Source organism: Kryptolebias marmoratus, linkage group LG15 (genome assembly GCF_001649575.2).
Source record: "Kryptolebias marmoratus isolate JLee-2015 linkage group LG15, ASM164957v2, whole genome shotgun sequence".
In the NCBI taxonomy this organism is placed as follows: Eukaryota; Metazoa; Chordata; class Actinopteri; order Cyprinodontiformes; family Rivulidae; genus Kryptolebias; species Kryptolebias marmoratus.
Window position 1 is genome coordinate 29,815,762 of NC_051444.1, and position 10,489 is coordinate 29,826,250.

A 10,489-nucleotide genomic window follows, 5' to 3' on the forward strand; every position below is an offset into this window, starting at 1 on the left:
TTACCACAAGCAGGTAATGCTCCAGCGCTGGTCTGGTCTCTGCCACCGCCTTAAATACACCTGTCCTTGCCATTAGTCAGATCACTTGCAGGTGAGGAGGGAGAGTTGACGAGACGTCAATCAGTCGTCTGGCCACGCCTACCAGGAAGTACTCACAACACAAACACAAACCCCAGAAAAACCACCCTCACCACAGGGGAGGTGTTTAAATAAAATGACCAACCTGCAGATTCGGATTCCTGGGGGATTCGGATCCCCCAGGATCTTTCTTCTCAACTTTTTCTGAGACTTTAACAAGTTTTATGGTGTTCAGGCCCACCATGAGCTCTTAGAAATAACCAGTGATAGCCATATATATGTAAGAAGTCGTAATGTTTTAGTACAACTTTGGTAAACTACAAAGCTGCACCTCTTGCAGCATTAAGGCTCAGTTATAGTCGTGCTTTGTAGCATCGCAGAGGGCTCTGTGCACAGCGCGCGGACCTGAGCGAGCGGTATAGGCATTTATACTTGATGCTTACATCGGTGCAGTATCCTTCTGTGACTTCTGAACCATTTGATTATCTTTGTGATCTCTTATAGAGGGATCATATAAATGCTGATACAGGTGAACCAGCTCCACAAGAGCACCAATATCGTCTATTTTGAATGAAGCGCAGCGCGCACGGTCCACGAGAAGTTACAAAAATCTTCCCTACGAGAAGAGGTGCACGACAATGCACCTTATAGTCCAATGCGTTTTATATATGACAAAAGTTTGAAAATGGACCATTCATTGACAGTGCGTCTTATAATCCAGTGTGCTCTATAGTGTGGAAAATACGGTACTACACAACACTGTGATGAAACATGTACCAAAAAAGACACTTTTTTATTGTAAAACATGTCCAAGAAGGACCACAAGCATGACAAGTAACAATTACAGAAGCTGTTGCTGTGAGGATTCCAGTGTTGTTTTTCTGTGTTCTCCACTAACCACCTCTAGCAGCTCCTGAGGGGTAGGCTGAGCTAATTCGATGCAGTTGTCTTCCATGACAACTGACAGTCACCACCTATACAGTATAAAACCTGAGCAAGACCAGAACTCTTCACTAGACCATTGAATGCCAAATGGTATTTTAACCTAAAGCCTTGTTAGAAGTATTAGTGGAAAGATTTGGACTTACCTCTGTGTTCTTTGTTGTCTTTGTGATCACCACTCACATATCTGGATCTTGACCACCTGAAGTAATTCATGGTGGAACTCTCATCTTCTGGAATCTGCAGTAAAACATCTCGGTGGCAGAAGATAGGTTCTGTTCTGGGGTTGTTCCAGGTTTTCTCCTCCAGAGGGCGTGTTTCCTGCCACCAGGAAAGAACCTAATCTGTCTGCCCTGGACCTGTCCACCTCTCCCTGGCGGATTCACCTTTTCACTGGAAGTAAGTCGGCTGCCTGCTGCGTGCAAGTTCCCTCCGAGCTTCCCACTCTAACAATCTCCCCTGTGTTCCCAAGTCACTCCCGTTCATTCCCTGGACTTACCATCACCATCATTGTAACAATAAACTATTCTAAACCAAGTCCTGTGTCTCCTGAGAGTTCTCTCTGTATGTGGGTTAGAAGCCTAACTAAAACCATGACACTCTGGTTAGATTGGATCAGCTTCCCTCCATCCTGCCACTCTCCCTGCCACTCTCACTCTAATCCACTTACCTCCTTTAACCTTTGTATTGTATAACCTTTGTATTCATGTTTGGGGTCAATTTGACACATTTCAATTTTTTGTGTTGATCAAAGTGCAGGTTATCCTTTCATTTTTTTTCCATGAAATTTTGTGACTCTTTCTCATCTAGGGTCATGAACAGCTGTGTAAAATCTGGACACTTTGATGTGTTGTGGAATGTCTGCACACACTTTGTATACAAAGATGATGTTGCGGGTCATTTTGACTCAAACACAAATTAGCTGTTCAAATCCCAAATAAACATGTCTCTTTGACGTACTTTATTTTGATTGCTTCTGAAGAGCCATTTAGAACCAGGTGCGTGTGGAAGAGGAACTTTCTCTGCACTGTCCTTTTCACTATTTCTGTGGCTTTTCTTTGAGAAATAGACCAAAAATGAGCTCCAGATGATTTACAGCTGAAGAAGCTTTAGCACAGTTAATGAACTGGGATAGTGATGTAGAGGAAGAGATTTCAGAGACTGGTGATCTTTTAGAGCCACAGGACAATGTTATTGATGATCGAGATTGTCAATTTTCCCACGATGATGAGGATTCAGAGGACGAGTCTGCCAGTGTCCCTTCATCAGATGAAAAACAAGAAATATGGTCAACATCACCACACCAAAGCCAAAGTAGATTGTCATCTTCTAATGTCATCAAAATGACTCCTGGTCCTACAAGATTTGCTGTCACAAGAGTTGATGATATTGAATCAGCTTTTTTAGCTCTTCATACCAACTTGGAGGGAAGGTGTGTCTTTCAAGAAAAATGGAAGCCACTGGATCCAACTGACTTGCATGATTACATTGGAATCCTGGTATTAGCTGGAGTATACAGGTCAAAGGGTGAAGCAACTGCAAGTTTATAGAATGAAGAGAATGGAAGACCAGTCTTCCGTGCAACAATGTCTTTGGAGACATTTCACATGATCTCTCACGTGATTCAATTTGACAACCATGAGACCAGAGCTGGACGACGAGAGAGAGACAAACTTGCAGCAATCAGAGATGTCTGGGATATATGGGTCAAAATTCTGCCGTTATTGTATAATCCTGGCCCCCATGTTACTGTCAATGAGCACCTCATTTCATTGAGAGGATGCTGTCCTTTTCGACAGTATATGCCAAACAGGCCTGCAAAATACGGCATCAAAATATGGGCTGCCTGTGATGCAAAATCCAGTTATGCATGAAACCTGCAAGTAGACACTGGAAAGCCACCTGGAGGACCAGTGTGGTATTGGAGATGACTGAAGGTCTGCAAGGTCATAACATTACATGTGACAACTTCTTTACATCCTACCGTCTTGGAGATGAAGTTCACAAGAGAAAGCTGACTATGTTGGGAACAGTCAGAAAAAATAAGCTTCCCAGTGAGATTCTGAAGATTCAAGGAAGTAAATTCCTCAAAATTTACTTTCACAGAGAATACAACACTTGTTTCTTACTGCCCAAAAAGAAACAAGAATGTTATTGTGATGAGCACAATGCACAAAGATGCATCTCTACGCACAAGAAAGGACATGAAGCCGCAAATGATCCTGAATTACAACTCCACCAAAGGAGGAGTTGACAATCTTAACAAAGTCACAGCAACATATAGCTGCCAGCGCAAGACTGCCCGTTGGCCCTTGGTGGTTTTCTACAACATTGTGGACATGTCTGCTTACAATGCCTATGTGCTGTGGATTGAGATCAACCAGCAGTGGAATGCCAACAAAGTGTACCAACGTTGAATATTCCTGGAAGAACTAGGCAAAGCACTTGTCACTCCCAAGATCCAGAACCGGGCCAGGCCAGCTCATTCTCCAGCAGCTGCAGCTGTCATCGCAAAGGTCCAGAGCAGGGCATCTGACCAACCCACAATGGATCCTTTGGATAAAGGTGTAAATAAACGCAAAAGATGTCAAGTCTGTCCTCCCGAAATGACAGTAAAACAAGTACCTCTAGTGTGAGATGCAAGTACATCTGCAGAAAGCACACAGTTACATTCTGTCTATCATGTGGAGAACACTGAAAATGTTGAACATTGAAAACCCGAAAAAATGGTTAAATGGAAAAAAATGTTCTTGAAGAGGGAAAAATTTAAATCAGGAGTTCTTCAATATAGTATTGAAATTGTATATTATTTCTTATTATCTCTTCTAAATGTTTGTATAATCTAAAATAAAATTATTAATGGTTCAAATTCATTTTCTGCCTGTTTTGAGTGAATTTACATAATACCGATCAAAATGACCCACAACATAATAAATGTATTTTTTTCTCAACATAATACAAGGGTTTAGAACCACAACCATCACCTGGTCCTGGAGTCAAATCAACAAACACATCACCTGGTCCTGGAGTCAAATCAACAACACAGTAAGACCTGTACATATCAACATCACTCAGAATTTGGAACAACTTACTCACCAATCCTTCTCTTTTGCAGGTTCTCCTGATGCAGCCCACTAACCTCACCAAGAAAATAACACACTTACCTTTTATCATTTGTCTCGGATCTGTCCTCTGTCTTTCAACTCTGGATTTAAAAATAAAACAAAACATTTTGTGGGGTTATCAAAATGACAGTTGCATCCAGAAAAATAGCAAATGACAAACAATGAGTTTGGATAAAATATACATTTATGAAAAATATTAGAGAGGTTTAACCTTACAGAGGTGTGTCTGTGTCTCCAACAATGGGAATGGATCTGTGTGAGCAGTATGAAAGAAATACAGACATGGTCACATTTGTTTGAGAAAGAAAAGCTCACAAAATGTATTTTTGTTCAGCCCAATGTAAAAAAAAGCTAATAAAACTGGTCTTGACAAAAAGGATGGTACTCTGAGAAAAGATTGAAACTAATTTATCCATAGGAACATGTTAAACTAAGGTGTCCTTTATTCAGCACTACAAGTGTCTTTAATCTTTTAATCAGTCAGTCACTATGCTGTTTGGTATCATGGTGTGTAACACACCGAACATGGAGCAGAGAGAGATGAGGACAGTAGTCTCAGGAGCTGAGAAAGAAAATGATTGAGCAGCATGTAAAAGGTAAAGACTGTAAGACCGTTTCCAAGCACCTTGATGTTTCTGTGACTAGAGCTGTTCAGATTATTCAAAGGCTTAATGTCTTCAAGACTGGAGACAACCTAACTGGATGTGTCCACAAGAGGAAAACTGATGACAAATTGAAGAGACATATAATATGAATGGATAACCAAAGATCCCAGAACAACTTCCATAGAGATTAGAGGTGAACTCCAAAGTCAAAGGTTATCAGCATCAGATCACAACATCGGTTTGTTTTAGCCAAAGTGGAGTAAAAGAAGATGACTCAGGACACCAAATCATAAAAAAAGCCTGACTGGAATTTGTCAGAATGCATATTAACAAGCCACAAAGCCTCTCAGAGAATGTCCTTTGGACAGATGAGACAAAACTGGAGTTTTTTGCAAAACATCTTACAGTTGAGAAATTATTATTTTTGTTTCTTTTGTAAGTTAATAAATGTTGGAGTAATAAAATGAAACATGAATTCCTTGGAGGACTGTTAATCACACATTGCCTTGTATGCCAAACTTTTAAGCAAAGATCTTGCACAACCTGTTAAAGCATGTGTTGGGGATGATGGTAAGCTACAGCTACACCAAACTTTAGCTGAAATTTAAAAAAAAAGATTGAGTTAGTTATTTTGATGTTTGCTAAGGTCAATTAGCTGTGGCAGCAATCTTGAATTGGATTGTCTCCAAAGTTAAACAGTCTTTACATAGATGTAAATCGAAAGAATACTTTTTGTGAGGAAAAAAACAAACAAATGAAATGATCAGAAATCTAATGATTGAGGATAGATCTGACATAAAAAAAAAAAAATTAGAGGTATCAAATTTTAGAACAGGTAAATTAAAAGATATATTTACAATAAAATCAAAAGATGAGAAACACTCAGATGTTTAATGCACATTAAAACAAGTCAGAACAAAATGAAGTAATTTCTTTCATAACCAAAGACTGGCTGTTACATAGGTGTAAATCATCGGGGGGTCCAGAGCCCCCATTTTGGGAAAAACAATAAATTGTCCCCCACAATAAATCATTAGAGGAACTTACACTTTTAAGTATAAATATAAAATGCCTACATCCACCAACTACGGTGGATATAGGCACCATAATTGATGGGAAAAACGATGCATTTCTGTAATTAAAAAAATCTGAACCCCCCTTCCCCTAATCAACCCAAGTGGTTTACTCCACTGTACAGCCGCTTAAAGCAATGCAGATGTGCGGAAGACAGCCTGAGGACTGAAGCTGTGCAGTTAGCGTAAATAATAACTTCCAATAAGAACTCACTTGTGACGGCTCCTTTTGTTTACTGGTGAATAACTTGTCATGTGGGAGAACAGAGTTCAATTCCCCATTGGGAGTTACATTGTTGTTGTTGTCATTATCATTAATCTACATTCCCACCCCAAATTGCTCCTTTGAAATCTCCCTGTCTATTGCTCCCTAATAATAAAACAGAATTCCTGCCCTTGGTCTGTTAACAATTTATTTTTTTTTCTTTTGTGGGATATCAGGCATACCATATAGAGAAGATAGCTGCCTACATGTGCCAGAACAGATTTGCTCTACAAAAAGGATATCTCAAAATGAGAATCCAAATTGCATGATTTACTTTACTGAATCAAGACTGAATCTAGCCTCAGAGTAGGCAGATCACATTGTTGTAATAGTAACATGTTTGTATGACCTTCAACCATCAGGATTATTTGTGAAGGAGTGTGTGTGTGTGTGTGTGTGTGTGTTTAGGTGGGTGGATGAGCAATTGTGTAGCAGAAAGACTGAGGTCTGTTTACAATTTCTGAAGATTGCTAAAATTGAACAATAAACTGTGCTTATATAGCATCTTATAGCCAACCAGGCCACTCAAAGTCCCTGTCAACAGAATCTGTGCCCTCATTTACCCATCCACACACACATTCATACAGCACTCTACAAAGCCAATCTGAATAAATGATTCTATAAGTCTAATCAGTGCTTTATATTGATGTGTGAATGCAATGTTCCCCATCACATTCAAACATTGATAGGGCACACATAAGGGGCGATGAGGGGTTCAATATCTTTACCAGGTACACTTTGACATTTGACTGCATATTGGTAAAATCCAACCTCTGACTCTTTTGTTGGAGGACGACTGCTCTAACCACTGATCCACAGCTAACAAAGTTCTACCTATGCAATAACATTGTTGTTCTGGCATAGGTAGTACAACTGTTTTTATGATGATAAATAATTAATTTATTCAGTCCTACACTAAGAAGATTAATGAAGCCATCAAAAAGCAGACAGCTGCTGCATAAAATCCTCTTTTAAGCCTTTTTAACAGTACATTTTTAATTTGTGCAGCTTCTTATCTTTCACAGTCCAAGCACAGAAGTATCCACTTTTTCTAAATCCAGTTACACACATACTTACTCATTTAACTCTTAGCCCCTTGAAGGAGCACACGACATTGATTATTTCACTCCTACACTTGAATCTGTCCTTGGAAATGGATGGGCAAACCTGGAATTCAAGCAGAGCGAAAAGCAAGAAAACAGAGTTGCATAAGTGGTTTGACCTGGAACATGAGGAGGTATGCAAAGGTGTCAAAAAGGGACAAGAGACAAGACTATAAAAATCTGTCGAAGCAATCCAAAGAGGGAGCAGCACATGAAAACCTGAAGACCTGTCATAACAACACAAATCAAAAAGCTGTTACATTTATGAGAAAATAACTTTGAAATGTGCCAGAGAGGATGAAGACCTCAAAACACTGAGTTTATCTGGATGTAATAAAATATAAACATTTTTTTTATTTTTTTATGAAATCACACTGATATTTTGTTGGATGATCTTTAGCTGTATTTTCAAGATGCATTCATCTCATCATCACTGTAGTAACTTCATACAATATCACATTTATTTCAGTTCAAATCATGTATTAATGGTGAAAAAAGTTCAATCAATATGAACTAACTACAGTTGACCAGAAAATCACATTTGAAAGTCACATGTGATTTTCATGTGATTTTTTTTGTAAGGGATGTACAGGACCAAAGGTCTCCCCAGCCTTTCTGCAACCTTCTATGAGGCTAAACACATGCAAGTGACACGCAAAGCTTGAACGCAATTTGGCCAAATTTTTCCACATTGACTGTTTGTAGTGAAGTGAAGTGAAATTTATTTATATAACACTTTTCCGCAACAAGGCAATTCAAAGTGCTTTACAACATAGAAACAACAATCAGGTACATAATCAAATACAGATAAAAACATCATATCAAACATCATAAAAACATAATCAAATATAGAGATACAGAGGTAAAAACATCAATCATGTATAATCTAAATGAAATATAAGATAATCTAAATAAAATCATGAAACTAAACATATCTAAACATGAATTAAGATAGTCAAAATAGTAGCTAAGATAATCTAAATGAAATCATGATGAAGTTAAAACTGAACTAAAAAACAATTAGGAATCTAACAATCTACCAATATCTAAAATATGAGCTAAGATAAACTAAACAAAACTAAATGTAAAGGAAGGCTAAATAAGCCAACATAAACTGAAACATGATAAACTAAAGGTACAACATGGCTAACTAATAGTACTAAAGGCCCGCTAAACAGCCAACATAAAAAATGCTAGGATAAACATGATAATGCTAAACTAAAGGTACAAGAGACTAACTAACAGTACTAAGGCCCACTAAAGAGCCAAAATAAGAATTACTAAGATAACTAGACTAAGGTAGTGAAGGAGGGGAGAGAGGGAGTGCGAGTGGGGTGACAGAGACGAGGCAGAGACAGTGGAAAATGACTGTGTGTGTGTAGAGGCGGTGGGAAGCAGTGTGGTGTGTTGTATGTGTGTGTGTGTGTGTGTGTGTTTATAGAAAAGTCTATGAATCATGTCACAGAGGCCATTGTCTTTGGTAATATGATGGAATGTTTATCAGCCAGCCCAGAGCAGGTTTTTGCCTCATGATTAGATTGCAAAAATTATTTCAAAAGATCAAAACAGTGGTCATTAACAAGAATACATAGTATTGTTGTTACATAGGCAGTATCAAGTTTGGTAAAATGAAACCTAGCATATTTAACAAAAACCAAAATGCTGAAGTGGCAGCAACAAAAAAAAAAAAAAAAATCAAGAAAGCTTTGAGGGTCGTGATGTGACACAAGGAGAGAACCTGGATGTGATATGAGACCAATAATGAACCAGCACGGAGGAGATGGAGGTGACTGAATATAAGTAAGTGGGTAAGTGGGGGTTGATCAACAGCTGAGCTGACAGGTATTGGGGAACAGGTGAAGTGGGCGTAGCAGACTGACTGGAAAACTAACACAGATGAACTAACACAGAGAGCAGAACTATTTAAGAACATATTATAAAGAAACACAGGGAACAACTAAAACACATGGCTCACAAGTAAACAAAAGCACAGGAAACAAACAAAAAATGAAGCAACACCCAGATCCTGACAGGCAGTTTGTTTTGTAGTTATGTTCTTGTTTAATTTGCTTATTTGAATCAGCAGTTCTCATGCTGTATGTCACAGCCACGGTTATTTTGTGGGTTCATAGCTAAAAAGAGTGAAAACTTAGAGGATTAGTATGGTAAAAAAAAAAAACAAGAAAAAAAACATCCTACAAGATAAACATACCAAATTACTGTCCTCATTTGATGCAGAGCCTGTAGGTTGCTACTGCACGCCAACTAGAATGAGATCTAATTACTGTAACTCTGCATCCTAGTCAATATGTGTTTTGTAGAATTTGCTGTTACTGATGAGCCTTTTTTATGCAACACATTGTTCAGTGCTTATTTTGAGAGCAGGTTTTCAGTATTTTTTGTCCAGAAAGCTATGAGTCATAAATATTTTGTTTTGCCTCCTCTGTTATAAATTTGTAGGTTGGTGGTAGCACTGCAGCAGCCCATCACCATCTTTGATGGATTCAGGAGAGAAACTCTGGCTCTTGGCCATCCTAAACCTCCCACCTCCTCATTTGTCAGAGGTTCGGGGTGGAGAAGGGCCCTTAACTACAGCACCACTCTCCCATCTTTACTTGCCTTGCTTACGAAATGGGGGAGTATGGCCAGAAGCGAGAAAGATAAAATCCAGGAAAAAAAAAACTAAGCTGATTGAAAAGCAGCTCAATGGGATTAGAAAGCTGACAGTGAGGGGGAAGGAAATGCAGAGTGTCCTTGTTTTAAAAATAAAAAAGTTTAAAAAAAATAAGTTCTTGTGCACAGTTTGCAAAAACTAAAACACTCATGTTAAATCACATAGCCCTGCTGTCAGTACTTGACTCAGTTACCATGGAAACACATTTTCTAAACATCATTACATACAGTATGTTGCATTTACAGTGTGCAAAAATTTATGCTTCCATTCAAACCATGTTGCATTCATTTAAATATACACAAACAGCAAGACCATTCCAAATCAGTTTAATAAATTCATTCTGTCCCCCCTAATTATCGCACAACACATTAATTAAGTGGGACAACGCACAACGTTTAATAAGGCTTAGCAAAAATCCATTTCCATCCATCATTCTTCTAATAGAACTATCAAAAATCCTGACACTGCTGCTTCATTATTTCTGAGGGCAAAATACAGCCAACTTTTGCTCATAAAACTTATGCATGTTGTTCAGGAGGATTGTAAGATTTTCCTTAACACTGTCGTAACTTATTCATCACTTGCTGCAGCTTTAACTAATGACTGACCAAATGCAGAACAGTG

General features: G+C 38.5%; 1 pseudogene; it reads left to right on the forward strand.

The window, feature by feature from the left end:
• The first annotated feature begins 2,141 nt into the window (after positions 1-2,141).
• On the forward strand, positions 2,142-3,656 carry LOC108242367 (annotated as a pseudogene).
• Positions 3,657-10,489: the final 6,833 nt, after the last annotated feature.